A 4,811-nucleotide genomic window follows, 5' to 3' on the forward strand; every position below is an offset into this window, starting at 1 on the left:
GCCACCATGTCTGGCTAATTTTTGTATTTTTGGTAGAGACAGGGTTTTGCCACATTGCCAAGGCTGGTCTTGAACTCCTCACCTCAAGTGATCCACCCACCTCAGCCTCCTAAAGTGCTGGGATTACAGGTGTGAACCATCATGCCCAGCCTGGGTGTCCCCCAATTTAATTCAGTTCTGACACTGTCTACCTGGATATAGTGGTGGATCCCACAGGATGAGGGCTCAGTTCCACAAGACTGCCCCACCCCCACTTCAGATGCCAATCACAAGTCCCTGGTTGTGTTACCCATGCTTCTGCCCGACTGGTTATAAATTGGAGTTCCCATGATCCCCTTCCTGGGTTAGAATAATTTGAACTCAGGGAAGCGCTTATGTTTACCAGTTCATTATAAAGAATATTACAAGCTAGGCATGGCAGCTCATGCCTGTAATTCCATCACTTTGGGAGGCTGAGGCAGGTGGAGTCACCTGAGATAGAGTTCAAGACCAGCCTGGCCAACATGGTGAAACCTTGCCTCTACTAAAAATACAAAAATTAGCCAAGCATGGTGACAGACACCTGTAATCCCAGCTACTCAGGAGGCTGGGGCAGGAGAATCACTTAAACCTGGGAGGCAGAGTTTGCAGTGAACTGAGACTGCACCTCTGCACTTCACCTGGACAACAAGAGTGAAACATTGTCTAAAATAAATAAATTAAATCAGGGATATCACAAATGATACAGATGAAGAGATGGATAGGGCAAAGTATGTGGGAAGGGCTCCGAGCTTCCATGACCTCTCTGGGTGCGCCAGGCTCCAGGAATCTCCATGTGCGCAGCTACTTGGAAGCTTTCCGAACTCTGTCCTTTTGGGTTTTTATGGAAGCTTCATTAGATTGACATGATTGATGATCAACTTAAGCTTCAGCCCCTCTCCCCTCCCCAGAGGTTGGAGGTGGAGTTGAAAATTCCATTGCTGTAGTTCTGCCTTTCTGGTGACCTGCTCCCATCCCGCGCTACCTAGGGGCTTCCAGCCCTCAACCATTAGCACATAAGAACCACTTTGGAGGTGCCAAGGATTTTGGAAGTTGTATGCCAGGAAATGGATCTAAGACCAAAGATATATGTTGCAATATCATAGACACGAATAGACAGTTTTCAAAAGAAGGCATACAGATGGCTGTCTTATATAAGAAAAAATGTTCAATATCGCTGATCATCAGGGAAATGCAAATTAACACCACAATGAAATATTACCTCACACCTGTTAGAATGGCTATTATTGAAAAGACAAGGCTGTGGCCGAGTGTGGTGGCTCACACCTATAACCGCAGCACTTTGGGAGGAGTTCAAGACCAGCCTGGCCAACATGATGAGATTCCCCGTCTCTACTAAGAATACAAAAATTAGTGGTGGTGCATGCCTGTAGTCCCAGCTACTTGGGAGGCTGAGGCAGGAGAATAGCTTGAACCCAGGAGGTGGAGGTTGTAGTAAGCTGGGATCAGGTCACCACACTCCAGTCTGGGTGACAGATCAAGACTCTGTCTCAAAAAAAAAAAAAAAAAAAAAAAAGACAAGGCCAGGTGTGGTGGCTCAAACATTTAATCCTGGCACTTTGGGAGACCGAGACAAGAAGATCACTTGAAGCAGGGCATACCAGACCAGCCTGGCAAGAAATCGAGCCCTCATCTCTACAAAAAATAAAAATAATTAGTTGGGTGTGGTGGTGCATGCCTGTAGTCTCAGCTACTTGGAAGGCTGAGGGGCAATTGCTTGAATCGAGGTTTGAAGCTACAGTGAGCTCTGATCACAACACTGCACTCCAGCCTGGGCAACAGAACAAAACCTTGCCTCAAAAACAAATAAATAAGCAAAAAACGAAAGACAAGTGTTGGTGAGGATGTGGAGAAGTGGGAACACTGGTACACAGTTGGTGGGAATGTAAATTAGTACAGCCGTTTGGAAGTGCCTCAAAAAACTAAAAACAGAGCTACCATATGGTTCAGCAAGCTTACTTCTGGGTGTATATCCAAGGGAAATGCAGTCGGCATTCTGAAGGATGTTGGCACTCCCACGTTCATCGCGGCATGATTCACAATAGCCAAAATACGGAATCAACCTAAATGTCCCTAAATGAATAAACAAAGTGTGGTATACCTATATCGAATGTAATATTAATTTAGCCTTAAAAAAGAGAGGGATATCCCGTCATTTGCAACATGGATGAACCTGGAGAACATTATGCCAAGTAAAGTAAGCCAGGCACAGGAGGGCATGCTGACCCAACTGCCAAAATCACAGGCACTGTCACACTTAAAGAAATCAAAGTTAATTTTATTCTGAGCCAAGTAGGAGGACTATAGCATAGGAGCACAGACTCAGCACAAACAGAGAATGGCCCTAGAGAGTTACATGAGGCACAGTCTTTATACATTTTGTCATATAGAAAATGGGAGAAGGGGCCGGGGGCAGTGGCTCACACCTATAATCCCAGCACTTTGGCAGGCCAGGGTGGGTGGATCACCTGAGGCCAGGGGTTTGAGACCAGCCTGGCCAAGATGGTGAAATCCCGTCTCTACTAAAAATACATAAATTAGTTGGGCATGGTGGCATGTGCCCGTAGTCCTGGCTACTCAGGAGGCTGAGGCAGGAGAATGGCTTGAACTCAGGAGGCGGAGGTTGCAGTGAGCTGAGATCGAGACACTGCACTCCAGCCTGGGTGACAGAGTGAGACCCTGTCTCAAAACAAAACAAACAAACAAAAATAAAAAAGAAGAAAATGGGAGAAGGGGGTTGTTCCATGAAAGGGCCTTATATGCAAAACGACCCCCAGATGCCAAAGTTGCTGGAAACCAGAAAAGGAGGCAGACAAATTCAGTTTTTTGGTTTAGTGTGTTTTAGTTGGGGAAGACTTACAGACAGAAGTGTGGTCTTGGGATTTTAGCTGCAAGACAGTAGATGGATCTCCGCACTGTTCCTCCTCTGACCCAGGGCTTACGTACCATAGGGAAAGGGCATGTGTGTCCAGCAAGACAATGAAAGGCAGCCTCCAGAACAGGCAAGAATGTTATATGCTCCATGGCTTATGATTTGTGTGATGACATGTAGACTGTCACGTTCTTACACTAGGAATAGTAAATTAAGAATCAGAAGGCATTTGCAGGACTGGGGCTCATCAGAATACAACACGGCATGTTCGAACCCAAGAGGGAGTCACTTCCTGTCTCTGCAGGGGCGGTGAAGGAAAGGTGACATTTATGATTCTGATTGGTGCTTGCTGACATTATGCATAAAGAAATGTGCAGTTAACATCTGTAGGGTAAAAAGTTACGGTGTATGTAGGGGTCAAAGGGTCTGGAGAGGGGAGATGGATTCTACCCTGCCTTTGTGCTTCATCTGATAGGCAAGGTTGCAAGGAGTAATGCCAGTGACATATTTGACAGACTCCACCCTAGCAGGCGAGGCTTCAGCTTTAGTTCAGCTTTAGGCCTTGTAGCAGTACCCATTTGTCCAACCTGCAACCATCTTGAGCTGTGTTTTAAAGCTTTGTCTTTCAGATTTTCTTTTTCTCTGACAATTTTTCCCTTTCGGTTAAAATTCTCCAAAGGAGGACTTTGAAAACTAAATAATATATCTGAAGGATTTGAAGGGGACAGGTGCCCTTTGCTTGGAATTACAAAGCATAGGGGATCTAATTGGAATTTTGAAATGCCCTTCTTCTATTTTTCACTCCTATACGAAATTGTGTCATTTGGTTTGTCAGCAAGGATGTGAAAATTCCTGTATTTCCTTTCAGAATGCCAGAGGCTCTCCTGTCATGATAATATCTCCTCATGTTATGGAGAAAAGGAGTGATCATTGCAATCAGAATCATTTCCTTAGGAGCTGTTCCTCAGATGCGATGATGTGTTGCATGGTCAACCATATTGCTGAAGAGCCTTGAGGAGTTGGGAAGAAGAATATACAATTTGGTGTATTTTATAAACCTTGGTTCTTTAGGATTGAAAAAATTTAAAATAAGGCTAGGCGCAGTGGCTCACGCCTGTAATCCCAGCACTTTGGGAGGCCAAGGCAGGTGGATCTCCTGAGGTCAGGAGTTCAAGACCAGCCTGGCCAACATGGTGAAACCCTGTCTCTACTAAAAATACAAAAATTAGCTGGGCATGGTGGCAGGTGTCTGTATTCCCAACTACTTGGGAGGCTGAGGCAGGAGAATCGCCTGAACCTGGGAGGCAGAGTTGCGGTGAGCTGAGATAGCACAACTGGACTCCAGCCTGGGTGAAACTCTGTCTCAAAAAAACAAAAAACAAAAAATTTAAATAGAAAGCACTTCCTCGGTCGATCAGAAATAGGGAAGAATATGTTGGACAAAACAGTCATCAGAAGACCACTCTTACATACGTGCCACAGCTGTTAGTTCAGATCAATGAAGTAACTTAATTTTGGCTGGATTTCTGTTCTTTCAGTGACATTTCCAATTTTTGCAGTATTTATAACATTTGTAACATAGACACACTAGAAAATAATAATAATGGTGTGAACAACTAAGAAGTCCTTTGAGGTGAAGACAATGAAGAAAAGAAACAACGTAAACCTTGAACTTACGTTTTGATAGTCTTAAGACTAATCTAATAATTTTCCTCCCCTTTTGTTGTTTGTATTTGTACCTTATGTTTTTTTAGTGTATTCACTTAGAAGTGAATTGATGATTTATCTAATTGCTCCTCCAGCCATTCTTTTTTTTTTTTTTTGCTGGAAATATAACTTGAGGTGAACTGAGTTTTAATTTAAAAATATTTTTATTATCAATGTCATAATAATGCCACAT

This window comes from Sapajus apella, unplaced genomic scaffold (assembly GCF_009761245.1).
Source record: "Sapajus apella isolate SASKATOON/1434 unplaced genomic scaffold, GSC_monkey_1.0 scaffold62, whole genome shotgun sequence".
Classification (NCBI taxonomy): Eukaryota; Metazoa; Chordata; class Mammalia; order Primates; family Cebidae; genus Sapajus; species Sapajus apella.